This window comes from Balaenoptera physalus (genome assembly GCF_965194825.1).
Source record: "Balaenoptera physalus genome assembly, chromosome: 1".
NCBI classification, from domain to species: Eukaryota; Metazoa; Chordata; class Mammalia; order Artiodactyla; family Balaenopteridae; genus Balaenoptera; species Balaenoptera physalus.
The window spans coordinates 191,417,244-191,437,008 of NC_138882.1; the positions used below are offsets into that span (position 1 = coordinate 191,417,244).

Sequence of the window (19,765 nt, forward strand, 5' to 3'; positions counted from 1 at the left end):
ACAAATATTTAAATATTGAGGCCTAAAATTGACGTCTCCACTTCCTCTTCCAACCCCAGGACAGCAAGGCCGAGTCCCGGCTCAGACGGCACCAGCCTCCTAGCGGTCACCTCCGCTCTGCCTCTGTCACCCGCAGCTGCTCAGCCTGGCAGGTTTAAACTTCGCTGAAACGCATATTTTGATTTACTGAGAAACTTGCGTTGGCCGCAAGCAAATAATAACTATGAGAATATTTCACATAGCGCCTTCCTCCCGCACTCCCTTTAGGGAAAAGACTGCCGCACTCAAAAATGAAAGGGAGGGAAAATAAAATAAAAAATACATCGAAATAACAGCCACCTAGCGAGGAGGGGAGGCAGATTTCTGAGCCAACCTCCAAACTCACGTGGCTCTGATCTACCTTTGACACAATCTCACTCTGCCTTCTGTTGCTTAAACAGTAATTATTAAAGGCATCAATGAAAAACGCCCACTCCACGCTACCGGGGCCGCGATCCCCGGCCCATCCCTGCCGCCACCCTGGCTTTCTGCGTCAGTGGGGTAGGACCGGGCTAGAATAGAGCCTCTTCTCTGGCTCCAAGTGCCACTTCATTTAAGGCCAGAAGAGAGACCACGGCCCACCCACGGCCCTGCGAGGAGTGAGAAGGAGCAGACACGACGTGGGCCTGTTCTGCCGTCCCTCATCAGCATCAGTAGCCCAGACACAGCACCTGCACTTGGCGAGGAAGACAACTCCCCTGTGAGGAGACAGCCTTTCCATCTCCTGTGGAAGGACTCCAGCCAGTGAGTGGGTTTCTCCCCATCCTCCTCCCCAGCCCTCCCCAGGAAGGGAAGCCTGGGAGAGTCCGATCGCCGGGACCCCTTGGGACGTGACATGAAAGAGGCGATCCCTCTTCTCAGCATCAATGCTGGAAAGCTTCCAGATCCCAGAGTGGTCCCTCCTGGTCGTCAGAAGAGATGGTGGGTGACTCGGAGGGCTCCTGTGGCCAGAGCGCAGACACTCAGACAGGAAAATGCAGCACCAGCTCCGCATCCCTTGGGGCAACTGGGGGAGCCCGGAGTGTGGGAGCGTGGAGCCTTTCCAGGGAGGGGGAGGCAGGCGCTTCCACCAGGCTGCCCAGGCGGACTTCAATAACCCTATGTGAGCCCCTCTGGGTATGAGGCCCTGTGTCTGGGCCCAGTACACACAAGTGAGAGATCCAGTACTGTCCCCAGTGTGTGTATACACACTCACGAATTACTAATAAAGAAATATGTGAAGTGCCGCACAAACCCAAAGCAGGGAACAACCCATTCTGCCTGGCGACGAGGATAACACAGGAGGGAAAATGTAACTGAAGCTCACAGGTGCTAACCCTAACCCTAACCGAAATCACGCAGGGACAGATCACGCAGGGACAGACGGGGCAGGCACCGCGCGGACCAAGGGCTTCACTGTCATTCTAAGGAGCTGAGGCTTTACCTTGCGGAGTGGGGGGAACTGAAAGCAGAAGTGGGTTGTAGGGAAAGGGGGGAGAAGGCAGGGAGACCCAGGAACAGGTCAGGGGTCATGGGGGCCCACTCTGGGGCAGTGGTGGGAGGGATGGAGAAGACGGAAGTGGGGGAGGGACACAAAGAAGAACAGGCAGAACTTACAGATGTTCATCCACAGACTCCAGAGAGCACCAACGGCACCAAGCAGCGGTGGGCCTGGGCCACTGGTCTCAGGGGACACCCAGAACCAGAGGGAACAGTAGCTGGGGGATTGATGAGTTTGGTTTGGACAGTGAGTGTGAAACGTTCAGTATGCAATGAAACACAGATGTGAAACTCAGGAGGGAGGCGGGGCCTAAAGATACAGATGCGGCGTCATGGGTGTACAAATGGAAACTGAAACCGCGAGAAAAAAAGTTTCTTTTAAGCCAGAGTCCTCTTACAAGAGGAAAGAGGGCCAAGGACACACACGGAGGCCCTGGAATCTCAAAGGGGAGCCAGGAAAAAGGCAGGGTCTGTGCGGTGACCAGGAGAGAGGATGGTGTCCCAGACCAAGGGAGAGGACGGTTTTTCTTCGAGGAAAAAAAGGGACAATTAACATCAACAAATGTTGCAGAGAAGCCAGGAAGGATGAGGGCTGGAAACTGGCCTTGGGATTTGGTCACGTAGTGTTCTCGGTGAATCCTAAAATGAGAAGGTTCTAGTGAATGGGTGGGGAGGCAGAGGCCCGACTGCTATGGTCAAGGAGAAGATGGGAAGGGAAGTGGAAAGAGAAATAGTAGCAGGAAAGGTCTGAGAGAAACTTTACAGGAAGTGAGAACAACAGCACATTTGTGAGTAAACGAGAGAGGGCAATTCAGAGTAGACGTCTAGATCTTTACTAGCTTCAACTCAGAAGAGAAGTGTGAGCTGCAGATACCTTGGGAATCATCAGAAGAGTGGTGATGGTTGAAGCCGTGCCCATAGACGACACGGCTCACGGAGAGTCTAGACAGAAAAGCAAGGACCCTGGGGTTTAAAAGGAGCTGGAGCAAGAGCTTCTTTTCCAATCCCCATCCCCACATCCAGCTCAATCCATAAGGCTGGGATTCCAGCCACATTTCCTTCTAGAAGGGGGTGCCCCGATGATTAAGGCACATGGAAAGTCTTCAAGTTCTTTGCAACACTGAGGTTCTATAAATGGTGAATGGGTAAATAAAGGCAGGTCCTATGGGATCCAGGGTCAAAAACACAGGTTACTTACCTGTCCCTTTGATATTCTGAAGCTTTGAGACATGTCAAATCAATCAATCAGAAGTTGAGCCTTCCCTCTTAACTCCAGGAGAATACTGGAGAACATCAACGACATGTACCAAATAGAAACGTGGGTCATGCAAAGTGCACGTAATGATAACCAAACAGAAGGGACAGCTAAAAAAAGTCAGGACTCAACAAAATGTCTACTTAAGTGAGATTTTAAGATGCTTCCATTAAAGTACAACTGCCATACAATAAAATGTAGAGACCTTAATTTGTTTGACGATTTTTTTTTAAAACATCTTTATTGGAGTATAATTGCTTTACAATGGTGTGTTAGTTTCTGCTTTATAACAAAGTGAATCAGTTATACATATACATATGTTCCCATATCTCTTCCCTCTTGCATCTCCCTCCCTCCCAACCCTCCCTATCCCACCCTTCTAGGTGGTCACAAAGCACCGAGCTGATCTCCCTGTGCTATGCGGTTGCTTCCCACTAGCTATCTATTTTACATTTGGTAGTGTATATATGTCTATGCCACTCTCTCACCGTGTCACATCTTACCCCTCCCCCTCCCCATATCCTCAAGTCCATTCTCTAGTAGGTCTGTGTCTTTATTCCCATCTTGCCACTAGGTTCTTCATGACCTTTATTTTCCCTTAGATTCTATATATATGTGTTAGCATACTGTATTTGTTTTTCTCTTTATGACTTACTTCACTCTGTATGAGAGACTCTAACTCCATCCACCTCACTACAAATACCTCCATTTCATTTCTTTTTATGGCTGAGTAATATTCCATTGTATATATGTGCCACACCTTCTTTATCCATTCATCTGATGATGGACACTTAGGTTGCTTCCATGTCCTGGCTATTGTAAATAGAGCTGCAATGAACATTCTGGTACATGACTCTTTTTGAATTATGGTCTTCTCAGGGTATATGCCCAGTAGTGGGATTGCTGGGTCATATGGTAGTTCTATTTTTAGTTTTTTAAGGAACCTCCATACTGTTCTCCATAGTGGCTGTATCAATTTACATTCCCACCAACAGTGCAAGAGGGTTCCCTTTTCTCCACACCCTCTCCAGCATTTATTGTTTCTAGATTTTTTGATGATGGCCATTCTGACCGGTGTGAGATGATATCTCATTGTAGTTTTGATTTGCATTTCTCTCATGATTAATGATGTTGAGCATTCTTTCATGTGTCTGTTGGCAATCTGTATATCTTCTTTGGAGAAATGTCTATTTAGGTCTTCTGCCCATTTTTGGATTGGGTTGTTTGTTTTTTTGTTATTGAGCTGCATGAGCTGCTTGTAAATCTTGGAGATTAATCCTTTGTCAGTTGCTTCATTTGCAAATATTTTCTCCCATTCTGAGGGTTGTCTTTTGGTCTTGTTTATGGTTTCCTTTGCTGTGCAAAAGCTTTTAAGTTTCATTAGGTCCCATTTGTTTGTGTTTTTATTTCCATTTCTCTAGGAGCTGGGTCAAAAAGGATCTTGCTGTGATTTATGTCATAGAGTGTTCTGCCTATGTTTTCCTCTAAGAGTTTGATAGTGTGTTTGACGAGTTGTAACAACTACCTATGCCCATGTGATCATAGCCCCAATCGGCATTTAGTTCTTTTCCATCAGCGAGGCAGCTTCCTTGCTCTTCCTAGTCACTTCCCCTCCCTGCCCTCAAGAAGCCACTTTACCACCATAGATTGGTTTGTACTTCTTTTGTTTTCTAGATCCATCCATATGGTTGTATCAGTAGTTCATTCTTTGTATTGCTCAGTGGTATTCCATTGTGATAACAATTTATTTACCCATTTTTCAGATGATAGGTATTTGGGCTGTTTGCAGTTTGGGGCTTTATATGAACATTCCTGCACAAGTCTTTTCATGAATGTGTATTTTCTTCTAAGGTATTGGAATTGCTGGATCATACTGTAGATGTTCAATTTCATAAAAAGTGCCAAACAGGTCTCCAAAGACGTTGTACCACTGAATGCACGTAATACTCCACAATCTCACCAATATTTGATGTTGGCAGTCTTTCTCATTTGAGCCATTCTAATAGGTGGTATCTCATGGTGGTTTTCATTTGTATTCCCTGATGAGTGAGATGTCCAGCACCTTTCCACATGTTTATTGGCCATCCGGGGATCTTCCTTTGTGAAGTAACTGCTCAGAAGTGCACAGGTCTATAGGTTCTGACAAACAGGGTTGTGTGACCACAACCATAATCAAAATACAGAAAATTTCCATCACCCCCAAAAGTTCCCGTGTGCCCTTCTTGGCCAACTCACCTCCACATCTAATGCCCAGCAACCACTGATCTGTTTTCTTTCCATATAGTTTTACCTTTTCCAGAATGTCAGATAAATGGAATCAGGCAGTACATAGCCTGTTGTCTCTGGCTTCTTTTCACTCACAGAATGCATGTGAGATTTAGCCACACTGTATCAGTGTGTTTTTATTGCTGAGTAGTATTCCAACAAAGGTGTTGATTCATTCACCAGTTGAACGAATGCCATTTGGGTTTTCAGCTATTGGAAATCATGAATAAAGCCACTGTAAACATAACTTTTCATTCTCTTAGGTAAATACCTAGAAGTGGGATTGCTGGGTCATATTGTAAGTATAGATTTAAAATTGTTTTAAAGGGCAGATTTATAAGAAACTGCCAAACTTCTTTCCAAAACGGCTGTGCCACTCTGCCTTCCCACCAGCAAGGTATGAGAGTTGGTATTATCAGGTTTTGGGTTTTTTTGTTTTATATATTTATGTATCTATTTATTTATTTATTTGGCTGCACCAGGTCTTAGTTGTGGCACACAGGATCTTCACTGTGGCATGTGGGCTCTTAGTTTCATCATGTGGGATCTAGTTCCCGGACCAGGGATCGAACCTGGGCCCCCTGCACTGGGAGCGTGGAGTCTTAACCACTGGACCACCAGGGAAGTCCCTGTTTGTTTTTGTTTTGAAGGCATTCTAACAGGTGTTTATTAGTACCTCATTGTGGCTTTTAGTTTCATTTCCCTGATAATGAGGTTGAACTTCTTTCATGTGCTTTGCCACCATCTGTACATCTTAAAGTGTCTATTCAAATCTCTTGCCCATTTTTAAACTGCGTTGTTTTCATATTATTGAGTTTTAAGAGTTCTTCACATATCCTGGATATAAGTCCTTTATTAGACATCTGCTTTGCAAAAGTTCCCTCCCAGTCTGTGTCTTTCCATTGTCTTAACGGTATCTTTGGAAGAACAGAATTTTTAAATTTTGATCAAGTCTGAAATACATTTTTTTTCTCTTGTGGATTGGCCTTTTGGTATCTAAGAAATCTTTGCTTGTTCCAAAGTCACAAAAACTTTCTCTTTTTTCTTCTGGAAGCTTTACAGTTTTAGAATCTAAACTTTGGCCTATAATTCATTTTGAGTTAATTTTTGTACATGGTCCAAGGTATGGGTCAAGAGGTTCATGTTTTTTGCATATGATGTCTAACTGTTCCATTATGATTTGTTGAAAAGACTATCCTTTCTCCATTGAATTGCCTTTGCACCTTTGTCAAAAATCAACTGACCATGTATGTGTGGGTCTATTTCTGTACTGTCTGTTCTATCCCATTGATCTATGTGTCTATCCTTTTGCAATACCAAACTGTCTTGATTACGGTAGCTTTATAGGAAGTCTTGAAAATCAGGCAATGCAATCTTCCAGCTTTGTTCTTTTCCAAAATTGATTTGGTTTTTCTAGGTCCTTTGCATTTCCACATAAACTTTACAATCAACTTGTCTAAACTTTGACTAGGATGGCACAGAATTCATCAATCATTTTAGGGAAAGGGGGCATCTTAACTACATTGAATCTCTCAATCCGCAGTACAGCCCTCCATTTACGTAGCTCTTCTCTCATGCCTCCCAGCAATGTTTTGTAGTTTTCAGTGTAGAAGTCTTTACACACATTTACTTAGTTTTACTCTAAGGTATTTGATGTTTTTGAAACTATTGTAAATGGTATTGATTTTTTAATTTTTCTTTTTTTTCCTAATATATAGAAATACAATTGACCTTACATCTTGCAGCCTTGTTGAATTCACTCATTCTTTCATGCGCTGCATATACGTATATATTTATTCCCCAGGATTTTTCATAATCATGTTGTTCGCAAATACAGGTTACATTCTGGAGATAGATTACTTTGTCTGAAACTACAAAGGATAGGTGCTCTTCAATGATTAGAAAGTGTTCCAAATTTCAGGGGGGGAAAAAAAAGCCTTGGAGAAAATTTACTTTAACTGTGTAAGTTGAGATGGCAGATTTTTATCTCAGAGTTTTATTTCCTTCTCTTGTTAGATTAACACCCTCTTACAAGGGAGGGTGGGAGGCTGTTTCGCTGCACGGCAGTGGGATGCGGTCATCGGGGCATTCGGGTGGACGGGACAACCTACACACAGCTTCGTTACTCCTTCTATACGTCGCCTCTTTCTCCGGTGTGGTGTCAGTGCCGGCAACAAGCCTGGAGAACACCAGCAGCCCAGGGAATGAAGCAGACGTCTTAGTGCCTCTCCACCCTCTATCATCTGGATATTTACCATAAGCTTCTGATAATAAGATCTCCGTGGGCCTGCTAAACAAACTTTGGATTTCACGTGTGATTTTTCAAAGAGCTCCAGGGAGTGAGGCTGTTAATAGCACTTTTTCCACCAGCACATGAGGCACGTGATAAAGCCTCAATTACAGGTAACCAATAATCCGATGACAATAAACACATAGCAGTGTTTGAAGTGTAAAAACTAAAAGACCCTTGTTGAACAGGAAGGCAGCATCAAGTTCACCAAGTTTATGGCTCAATTACTGAAGTCCACAGAAACAAGGAAACAGATCAACTGATGAAAGACTTGACAAGGGATTGGGTTTTAAACGTATTTCTGCCACCATCTGATTTTCTTCCATCCTGCAATCTTATATAATTTGACTAAAGTCCTCAGTCAGGTCTATGGTATCAACCACTAGGATCTGTTTGAAGTTAATAATTGCCTCCATCACAAAAATCAAGTAATTACTTATCATGCTAGTGTTTTTGCCCAATAGCTTCACATGTGATTTCTCTATTATGAGGCAGTGAGACTATATATGTGTGTGCATTTGTGTGTTATATATACAATTTTTTTAACAGAGAAATAACTCTAGAGCACTCCGCTACCATTCTATCAAATGCAAGGCAAGTGATTGCTGAGTTCCCAATTATGTTCAACCTTAAATCACACTGCTTGGTCTGGTTGTATATCCAGCCCTACAGGGAGTTGTGCAAAGGCATATATTTGGCAAGCTTTCAAACCACGGCTACAAAACATGCGCTGAAGAAAATGATTCAAAATATTAAGAAAGCAGTCATTTATTTTAGAAAGCCTGTTCATGTGAGACAATAAGCTGCTTCCCAGAATAGGCTCCATCCATCAGGAAAGCACTACAAGCCAGCACATGCCGGCTGGGGCCTGCGGCTCAGCCACTGCGCTGCCATGATTACGATTCACCATCCACGGCGCAGCTGAGATGGATAAGCAGGCTGGCCACGCTTCCGCGATGGCGGCCGAGCTGTCCAGGGTGGCAAACCCTCCCCCACTGGAGGCGCACCCCAAGCACAGGTGATCTCATGGACCCCAGAAAACCACCTGGTCTTCCCTGCGGATCCCCACGAGAGCACTGAGGCACAGAAGAGGGATGGAAGGCCGGAGCACCTTGGTGCTGGGTCTAGATCAACTACTACTCCATTAAGAGATAACAGTTCAAACAAAACAAACCAGGGCTCCATGGCAACCAAGTACCTGTGGTCAACCAGGAGGTCTCCTATGTGATAAGAGGCCAGTGGCCCTTCTAGGGATCGGGCTAGCTGGGCCAGTTAACCTTGGCCAACTGAAGCAAAGGAGATTCCGTCTGAGATGAGGCTCGGGAAATCTCTTTCCAGTGTCTTTTCCTGAACTCCCCCTGGAAACCTTCTGTACCACCCTGAGGGGCCAACCCACAAGCCAATTCCACCCAGAATAACTGTTCCCAATGACTAGCCCATTCTCTCACTGTCTGTGAGCTTTAACTTATCTGCCTGAAAGACAGAATTTATAACATCTCCTTCCATCACTCCAACCTGAGGAATGGGCAACAGATGAATCTTGTAAAGTATACACAATGATTAGTTTTCGCTAGCTCAGGACATACTAAAATTTAACAAATATTTAAGTCTCTCAACCAACTTTAAGAAACATTTAGGGACTTCCCTGGTGGCACAGTGGTTAAGAATCTGCCTGCCAATGCAGGGGACACGGGTTCGAGCCCTGGTCCGGGAAGTTCCTACATGCTGGGGAGCAACTAAGCCCGTGCACCACAACTACTGAGCCTGTGCTCTAGAGCCCATGAGCCACAACTACTGAGCCCGCGTGCCTAGAGCCCGTGCTCCGCAACAAGAGAAGCCACCGCGATGAGAAGCCCGCACACCGCAAGGAAGAGTAGCCCCCTCTCGTCTCAACTAGAGAAAGCCCGCGCGCAGCAACGAAGACCCAGTGCAGGCAAAAACAAATTTATTTATTTATTTATTTAAAAAAATAAGAAGAAACATTTAATGAGCCAACCACAGTACCAAGACAAGGAACATAAAACTGCATCTTACTAACTGAACCACTGGAATCTCAGCTTTCCTAAGGCAACCACTTTGAATCGGTGGGGGGTTTCAGATACCACTAAACACAGCATCTGCAATGAAGACGGAAGTTACTGGCTGGTGGACAGCCAGAAATGTCTGCAAATATCTAAGACAAGAGAGGACATACCAGAAAAAGACAACCAAGCAGTTCGTGAGCAGGAAATCATTTAGGCTCTTTTAAGGGTTAGAAAGGAGAAATGAACAATGGTAAATGAGTGCTTTTCCCTTGCTAACATCCAAGGCCAGTGAAATATGGCCAGTGAAATGCAACCAGTGTGCCCATCAAGAAGGGCCAGCCTCACTTATTCAAGCTGGATCACAGGGCCCTGTCTGTTTCATTTTCAAACAATAACAAGGACCATACACACTAAATGTGTGTCACACACACAGTCAAGTGTACCGTACACACTAATTTCTAATAAGCCACATGGGAAAGTCACTGCCCTTCAAATACTTAACGGGATTATTGACCACTAGCAGCCAGGTATGTACGGGAATAGGTTTAGAGTATTCAGTTGACTAAGCCAGCATGTTAATTTCAAAAGCAATCAACCAAAGGGTCGAATCAGGAAAGTGAGACCATTTAAGAGTATGCAGTGGATGGTTTCTAGTGATTGTTATCAGAGAAAAGTGGCTCCAGTGGAGACAGGCTTATTGAGTGTTCAGTAACTAGGAAACCAATGACTGACAGGCACTCCCAACTCTTCTCCCTGCGACCAGCTGACCCTAAATACACACCAGCTCACCAGCAACTCATGGTGGGAACACTGCCTGCTGTGCTGCCCACTTCTTACAAACAAGACCCTCCATAGACTGGTCAGAACCCATCTTCCAGCCCTATCTACCCACCTTCATCTCACACGTCTCAATCCTGCACAGGCCAGGCAAGGTGGGACCAGGCAGTCGGGTACCTTGACTTGGGTGGCGTCAGGCTCCATCACACGTGGAAGGGAGAGATTGTCTCAAACCGAGTCCAATGAGCTGATGCTCAGAAACGACTCAACTCCTCCTGCTCAAGGGCTCTGTCCACAGGTCTGAGTTCTAAAAAGGTCCATTTCACTATCAATCATCTGAGAAGTTACTGTTTTTATTCATAAAACCCAACCACTGTAACAACGTGCTGATCAAGGTAGCAGCAAGGATGGAAAGCTGCACAGGGGAGATTCTGCTTAGCAGACGGGCCTCCTGGGTTCTACAACCCAGTCCCCAACTAGCACATTTGAGACCAAAGTAAATGCTTCAATCGCCAGCATGGAGTGGCATGATATAGTTGAGATTCAGTGAGCTGGAAATATGATTCTTTTCTCCCTGAGGAAGGTGAACGTGAAGGGTTCAATTAACTACTTCCAGGCACTGTCACCAACTTCCTAGGTATCAGCAGACTTACCACATTTTCCTCCTAAAAATCTGAGATGTCTCCAGGAGGAAAACCAAGGAAGCAAAAAGAAAGCTCCCCACACCAAAGTTTAGATTTCTGCAAATATCGGTATCTTAGCAGATTTGTTCCCTCACCCCAGAATGAAGGTGGAACATAGAAAGCGTCCGCATCACACTCTTAAGAAACACGCCACAGGAGAAATCACAGAAAATGAGGCCTGGCTTTCAAGCTGGGTGCAAGGGAGTTCAAATTCAGCCTCTGGCAAGGGAGGCAGCGCTGCCCTGTCCCACGGCCCCAGCAAAGACTCAGAGCACCGCTGGGGGGGCTCCCACTGAGCGCCAAGAACGCCAGCAACATTAACTTTTCATGGGCAGGGGGCAGGGGCAACCACATTCACATCCTTCTCAGGACACAGGCCGATTCTGTTGAAGTACAGCCATTCCGTGAACCCCGGAATGCCAACTTTCAATGTCTAAAGGCAAGGTTTACAGCAGTGTTTCCTCAACGGTTCCCCAAAGGACTTCAGGGATGTCCTTCTAGGGGCCCAGTTATACCAGGTCAGGGCTCCCCTAGGACAGCAGTGATCTCCGGGGTTCCTCGCCCGCATCCCCTTCATCAGTGATGATCTGTGCACTTACCGGCACTTCTAGCTGCTGGGAATACAGCTGAGGAGACAAGGTCCCTGCCCTAAAAGAGCATGCATTCTAGTGGGGTGGGGAGGAGAGGAGAAAAGTAAGGCAAAGAAAGATAAAACATTTCAGACAGTAATAAATGCTATTAAAAACACACACACAAAACCTGCCAGATGACAGAACGACGGGGGACTATGCTAGATTGGGTTGACCGGGAAGGGCCTCTCTAGGGAGACGACATTTGAGGGGAGACCTGAATGGCATGAAGAAGCCAGCATTGCAAGAGGGGGAGGAGGGCAGGGCATCACGTAGAAGAAACAGCCAATGGGAGAGAAGCACACTTGGTGTGTTCCGGGTACAGGCAGCGTCAGTGTGCCCAGGAGGAGGGCAAACGGCGGGAAGTGTGAGCCGTGGCAGGACCAGACCACGAAGGCCGACTGTACGCCACACGGATGGAGAGTCACCGCAGGGTTCAAGCAAGCTAGTGACCTCATCCTAATTACATTCTGGATAACTCATCCCGGCCCCGCCCAGGGAGCCGAGGAGTCCACCCGGGAAAAGGTGATGGATGTCCAGGCAAAGAAAACGAGGGATGCTTGGACTCGGGAGGTACCCGTGGAGACGTGCAAAGCGGAACACATCCTGGAAGGAGAACCGAAGGACTTACAGACGGAGTCCACGTTTGGGTTGGGGGAAAGGGCAGAATCAAGGACACGCCTGAGCCTCTGGCTTGAAGCACCGCTGGGTTTGGATGTCTGCCCTCGTCTTCACTTTCACAAGCATTCTCCAGGCTCTTTCCACCAACAGTGAACTTCAACCCTCACCAGCCACCTTTTAACAGTGGACAGAGAACACTGTACCCCTTGCAAAACTGAAAGGCAGACTTAGGAACTAATACTTATAATCATGCTCCAAAATGAAAGGTGAGTAATTCCAGCCTAAGGGAGACCTGACAAGAGTCTAGAAGAAGCTGCCTGAGCTACTCACCCGACTCCACCCGTGACACCACCCTCTCGACTGGGAAGACTCCCAGTTTCCTGGCTCTGCCCAGGCCCTCCAGACGGAGAGCTGCTCACGGAGCATTTTCAGCTTCCTTTAACCAGGCTTTTTAAAACAGATACTTTTTCTACCCTAAGTTTGTCACCATTTAAAATGTTGTGCTGGTTAGTGGTAATTATGTAAACGCAAGCAGCCATGTCTATTTTTAAAAGGGAACCCCATTTTGCATTCTTACATCCTGAAATGTTTAAAATAGCTAGTCCAGTGATGTTTTCACTTTAGTCGAACCGTTTGTGTGGATTTAAATACAGGTTCAGCAGAAACCAAAGCAAGCCACACATTTACTTTCTATGAAACATCTAAATCAGAAGATTAAAAGCCTATTTCACATTTAACAGAAAGAAGCCGTCAAATCAGCACAGCAACAGCCTCACTGTATTTACTGCCAACCAGGGCTGAGGTTTGAGAGGTAATCAGTTTCGGACGGGGAGGGATGGGTTTCTTTAAACTCTTCAAAAAAGGAAAAATACATTTGAGCAAACCTTTAATTACAGTATCTTTCAAAGAACCTACAAAGCCTTTATTCTTTCCAAGCCTAATGCTTTTTAAAGGCAACTCTTGCCCCTTAATTCCACATGAAATATTCAGTATAGCATAATTAAATTTTATTCCACGCTATTTTTGTTGGATTCATGGAAATAGAGGGTGGTAGCATCTTTTAAAACAAACTTCCCAGCAACTTCACTTTCACAGTGAATGGCTGGTTCTCAAAACTGAATTTAAAATGCAAACCCCACTCCAAATGCATATTTCAGTCCAGGACAGACAGGTGGGTTGTAACACCCAACCTGCAAAGAAACGACTGCCCCCCTCCTCCACTCACTAAACTGCGTGTGCCACAAGGTGCCTCTGAGCACAGATCCCATTTTTCAACATGTAAATACCAGGGCCTTGTTTAGTTCTTCATGTGAATCTATCCGGTGGGTAAAGAAAACAGAAAGGAAAAAGACAGGGAAAGAAGCGCCCATCTGTGGCAGAATGACGTGTAATCTGAATAACTATTTGGGTAACTGGATCGTTTGTGGGGAGTGGGCTTGATGTTTTTGGTCACTACGGTAACTAACATAACCAAAATCTTATCTCTTTTCCAATCAGTGTCAGTCAGCTCCAAGTGGACACACACCATCTCTCTCTCAGACTGGTGACCCAGATCACAGGACTCAAAGAAACAGAAGTGGTAACACACTTCTCGAGGGATCCACAGCCAAGTCCACCAGCCACAGGAAGCCTGGGACCCCATCTAATCTGACTTTCCGGCATCAGTCCCATGGGAGCCCCCCCGATGGGACATAATCCTATTAAAACATGCATCGCCCCCATAATGTGCACAGGAAGCTAAAGTCTTCATTTTACATTTTGCAAAAGTATCAATAGGGACCATCTCAGATCAATGGTGACTCCAGCCAGACCATCCCATTTGCTTTATAACTTCCTAAAAGGCACCAAACCTAAAGAGGGTAACCAAAACAACGACCACAGAGATTTATCAAGTGACATCCGACATTGTTGTAAGAGAGCAGCATGTCCACCCATGCTAGAGGCCATTAGAAAAGCCACCGGGGATTTATCCCGGATGCTGCTCCAGAATTCTGAGCTGCCAGGCTAGAACCAGGAACACACCTGGATGCTTTGTCAGCTTAAAAAAAATTTTTAAAAACGATGGTTCTTGAGACTGTTAGAACTTCAAAAGATTAAAATGTATCTTAAAATAATAAAATAAAATGTGTCTTAATTCTTACACTTGACTTTGGCTTTGTAGATTCGTCTACTTTATTGATTTTAAAAAAGACCACCCACCAAACTCAGCCAAGTGATCAGTGAGAACTTAACAGCCTGGGAAAAGCTGCCACTACAGCCACCAATGGGTTCCTCTGAACTCATGGTTCCAGAAGGGTTAAAATGAGCTGCTAAAAATGGAGACCTAACCAAAACCAAACAAACAAAGGTGACGACAAAATTAAATTTTTAAACCACAGAAACAGGTATTCGAATTTAAAGCATCTACCCCACCATATTTGCAAAAAAAATTTTTGAGACTCATTTTCATTTTCTGTTCAGATCTAAATGTTTAAACAAGACGTCTGCTAGCTTTTCAAAAAACCTGGCCCATTTATCACTTTTTCGAACTACATCATCTTCCCATTCAAATATCTCAGTGACTCCTGTAGGAAAGATGCTGCTCGTGTCCCTAAGGTCAAGGTGTCTCTGCAGCACAGGGTGTACCCAAAGATCACAAACAGGATGCCTCAGAAGAAGCTGCAGTTATACTGGGGCCTGTGGAGGCTCGGTGACGGCACAGACCAGTTATTTCCCCTGAAGGCACAGCATGGGGAGATTCTGTTAAATCAAGCCTAATATTGCTGATTTCACGATACTCAGTAAGGGTCTGGGCTGAAACAAAATACATCAACTGTCAATTAAGTATTGAAGAAATGTTTTGCATATTAAAAGCATAAATATCACTGGGGTGGAAGTTGGCCAATTTAAACGGGGGAGGAAAGGAGCATTTTCACAGCCACATCCTTGCAGGAGTACCAGGCAGACGTGGGCTGGAGGGGCTCAGTCTATGTCTGCAGGACGCCTCTACTGAACTTCAACTCCAACTCTTGCTATGTGACCTCAACCAGGGGTGACAAAGCTTTCCCTGCCTCTCTCTCGGGGTTGTTAAGAAACCAAATAACATGTCTGTGAAATCATTTGCTTAACCGTAAAGGCACATAAAATTTGAGTTGCTGCTATTTTTGGTTTATATAATAATACTAATTATAGATTATTGATATATTAAAACTAGCCAGTGAACCCAGCAAGTTTCTTTCTGTATCTCTGAATATTAGAAATATTTGGGGATTGGGGGAGGGGGGGACTGAAAATGCATGTGCTTCTACCTTGACTTAAACTGTGATGGTGTGAGAAGCAGCTCTGACACTGCAAAAATGCCCAGTTGAAATAATGACATAAACTGCCTATTTCGTCTTTCCTTTGGTTGTACAGCTCATTAACTGCATAAACAGGGAAACTATTTAGGTGTTAAGATCCTGGAAAATCAAAGAAGGTATTCTGATGTCAAATGGTCACAGACATGGACCAACGTAAAAACGGAAAGATGGTTTGGAAGCAAATGCCACATCTACAGCAAGACTCAGGTATTCAAGGCCATCATTTCAGCCTTAGCAAAGCAGTGAATTGGCACTTAAAGCCAAATTTGATCAAAGTTCACAGGGATTATACATGAAAAGTTATCAGGAAAACTCAACAGTATAAAAGTGAGGCTTGCAGGAAAAACTAGGTAAGGAGTATATGAGAACTCTGTACCATTTTTGCAACTTTGCTGTAAATATAAAACTATTCCAAAATAAAAAGTTCATTTTTCGAAATGATCTCTTAAATTTAAAACGGGGGGAGAAGCTTGCTTTTGAGGAAGAAAAGGAAGCTACCATATTTAATAGCACTCTGTTCAATATAAGACTTTTTCACATATCAACTCATTTCAACCTCACAACCATCTCTTGACACAGGTTAGAATCAGCAGCAGCAGTCCTACCTGACAGCTAAAGAAACTCATAAAAGAACGATCTTCCCAGGGGATCCCACAGCTTTTCAGAGGTGGAGGTGGGATCCAGTTCCTGGTCCGCCTGACCCCACAGCCCAAAGCCCACAGCGTAACCAGGTCTGGCCAGGGGACCTAAGTGGGGAAGGTGGGGCTGCCCTCTAGGGAAGATGGAAACGGGACACGGACGTCCACGTAACACTAATCCACTGGGCAGGCTCATCTCAGCCGCACCAGTGAGTCACCCAAAGGCCATCAGTCCAGGACGTGACATGGTCCCCTCCTTGAGAAGGCAAGTTAAGAGATACATCTAAAAATGGATGTCCTGGTGCCCCGTGGAAAACCTTGACGTTGGTATACCTTCTTACAGCAAGTTCACCTGAAAATGCTTTCAACCCAGAAATGGACCCACAAGCTAAGCTTCTAAAGAAGGCTCCCTGGGGACATCCCTGCTGGCGGCAGTGGTTAAGAATCCACCTGCTAATGCAGGGGACACGAGTTTGAGCCCCGGTCCAGGAAGATCCCACATGCAGTGGAGCAACTAAGCCCATGCGCCACAACTACTGAGCCTGCGCTCTAGAGCCTGCGTGCCACACCTGCTGAGCCCGGGCGTCACAACTACTGAAGCCCGCACGTCGAGAGCCCATGCTCTGCGACGAGAAGCCACCGCAATAAGAAGCTCACGTGCTGCAATGAAGAGTAGCCCCTGCTCGCTGCAACTAGAGAAAGCCCGAGCACGGCAACAAAGACCCAATGCAGCCAAAAATAAATAAATAAATAAATTTATAAAAATAAAATAAAGGAGGCTCCCTGAAAGGCTGTTACTAGTGAACTCAGGGCCACAGCTCCACGGAATAGGAAACTGACAAGCACCACACACATGAAAAATACAAAATCACAGGTGGGCATAAACCAACCACCATGCGACTTTTCAAAACCCACCAAAAAGGAAAGCTCAGAAAGAACCAATTATAAGGGGGCTCCCCTTTAGAAGAGCCATCTGAAGGCTCATGGGTCACCCTCTCTGCCTGACGTCCTGTGTGCCACCAGAGGGCACTAACTCATGTAATCGCTCTTGAAATCCTAAAGTCACACATTTTGAACTGCAGGAATGTTGAATGAAAGCTAGATTTCAAATCAATGAAAGGACAAGTTTGATAGGGGCTTTAAGGACTTGGTAGTCATAAACTTCAATTTAATTCCATAAAACTTAGAAGTACACATATGACGCGGAAGAGTATGCTAAAAACAGTAAGTTAACCAACTCTTCAGATTTATGAAAATAATGGGTTTCAAAATAAAGCTAAGAGTTACACATTTGCTCCTGCATCTTTTGTCACTGGGGCTGTCATTTGTATAACATGTCCCAGCAGCTTTGACATGTGTACACAAAAGAGCACAAAGAAAAACATTTCACTTCTTCGTTGCTTTAAAAAGCCACTCTTCATTGAATTACCAGTGGACATTTACCATAATAAAATTATAGTACAGCTTATTATGCATGATTAAAACATGATTTAATCTTTTGTACGAAAACCCCTGTAAGAATATATAGCGAACATTTACCGGTGCTCATTACGCCCTAGGTTGCTATTCTGAGTACATTACACTTATTTAATACAACATCCCTCTGAGAGGCTGTAAAACTCTATTTTAGTAAAAAGTTCAACCTTGCATTTCTTGAAGGCAATCAAGAATTTTTCTTTACATTTGTGCCTTCCACCGATGATTTATTTGTCCACAAGACTATAAATGCAGATTTGTGAGTTCTGCTTCATTAACCCCCTTCTGCAATTATTTCTTCACCCCAGAATTCACGCTTCTAACACTTCCATGCGACGATAAGATTACATAATCAAGAGTTCAGTGATCAGTTTAATGAAAAATGCATTATGCCCTGAAAGGGGTTTTTGTTTTGCTTTGTGGTACACAAAAATCTAGTCTTGGCTTTTCACACTTAATTTAAAAGGAACTGAAACATATTTACTGTTTGATCAGAAATGCTGGTTACTTCTCTGTGTGACATAAAATGCAAGTTCAATTGGTCCTGCTTTTTCTGCTTTTAGTTGATTCCTTCAGTGTCCAATAAATAACTGAAGTTTACACTGAAATGGGCAAAATCGGACCAATAAAATACGCTACACCTGAAAAGAAGTTTCAGTTCTTTAAACAATTCGTCACGAGCTGGTGCCACAAATAAACTCACCTTGAGATAACAGCCCACATCACAGGATACTCTCTCCTTGGTTTTGTTTTTGCGGGAGAGAGGGAGGGAGGAATGAAGGAAGGAAGGAAGGAAGGGAGGGAGGGAGGGAGGAGGGAGAGAGGGAGGGAGGAGGGAGGGAAGGAGGGAGGGAGGGAGGAGGGAGGGAGGGAGGAGGGAGAAAGGGAGGAGGGAGAAAGGGAGGAGGGAGAAAGGGAGGAGGGAGAAAGGGAGGAGGGAGGAGGGAGGGAGGGAGGGGGGAGGGAAGGAACAACCTCCTCAAAGAACAACATCTTCAAGAACAACATCGGTATTCCGGCCTATGCCAACACACAAAGAATAAAGATGGAGTCCCTGTCACATTCATGAAGGTAATCTGGAACAAAAGTACTCTGTTACTACCATCTAAATAAATACCTCCAAGTTCCCTCTGTATCTTTGTTAATGCCCATTTGATCTAGGAAATATTTTGGTTTACCTTGTTTACTTGATGCCAAATTTTATTATCTTAAATGATTAAATATCAAGAAAAGATTTTAATGTCTGCTTATTTTCTACCTCCCTATTTTATTTTTCAACGTTTCTTCCTAGACTCTCATTAGATGTCTTGATATTAAAATATTCCAGAGACATGACTCATGTTTTTCCTGCATCTATTTCTTCTATTTCTTCATCAGGAGGCATGGATACCATAACATGTAGTAAGTTTTATAATTCATAATTCCAAGTCCTGATATGCTCTTGTGAACACCCTCTACTAGTCTGACAGTCATTTCAATCACAACAAAATTTTTATATTTCTCCCCAGATTTCACTGCTTTATCATTTTTAGAAGTCATGTATAAAAGGCAAATTAAAAGGAAAACATTCAGGAAGGATGCAGTGCCAGGTGACCCATTCACCCACTCGGCAGCATTTATTTAGACTCTATGCTGTGCAGGCTCTGTCCTACGCGCTGGGGACACAGGGTGGACACGACAGAGGCCCTGCTCTCGTGCAGCTTCCATTCTCCCAGGAGTCAGACCAACAAACAGACTGTTGCTCTTACAAAAAGAGCAGCTCGCTAAGGGGACCGAGAGTGGCACCTGGGCATATGGGTGGTCACAAGGCCTCTGTGACCAGGTGGCACGTGGACAGAGACCCCCTCTACCTGAGCTAGGTCAGGCCAGAGATCTCCTTCATAGTAACTCTGGATGAAGCAAGACTGGGTCACTTTAATCTTTTTAGTAACATTCAGTTCAAATTAATTTCAGGTTTTGAGTACAATTAATTCACTAATAGAATTGTCTTGAAGCCAGATATGGAGCTGGCAGGATGGCAAAGCTCTCCCTACGAATTCTGCCAGCTTTCATTCCAATATGTCAGCCCTCACAGCTCCAGCTCTGTGGATCCCTCTTCTTGCTGCGCCCATGAACAAGTGTGTGGTGAGAGCCTGAAATAAATAAGTGTAAAATGGGTCAAGACCGTCGCTTCTATTTCTGTTTTTAACTGAAGAAAATTTGCCCCATTTCCAGAGGCAGAGAGAGGAGACCTCTGGGTAAAGGCAAACTA

The 19,765-nt window shown here is 44.6% G+C and overlaps 1 protein-coding gene and 1 long non-coding RNA gene across 18 annotated transcripts in view; one reads left to right on the forward strand and one right to left on the reverse strand.

Moving 5' to 3' along the window:
- Nucleotides 1-19,765, reverse strand: part of CAMTA1 (calmodulin binding transcription activator 1) — an 899,438-nt gene that overhangs the window by 764,962 nt on the left and 114,711 nt on the right. The gene's annotated exons all lie outside the window — the stretch shown is intronic.
- Nucleotides 1,315-15,700, forward strand: LOC309663731. Of its 2 annotated transcripts, none has more exons than XR_014265429.1 (2): nucleotides 1,315-12,873; nucleotides 13,560-15,700. It is a non-coding gene; the product is annotated as an uncharacterized lncRNA (long non-coding RNA). The 2 variants fall into 2 exon arrangements; XR_014265430.1 differs by having other exon boundaries at nucleotides 1,315-12,328.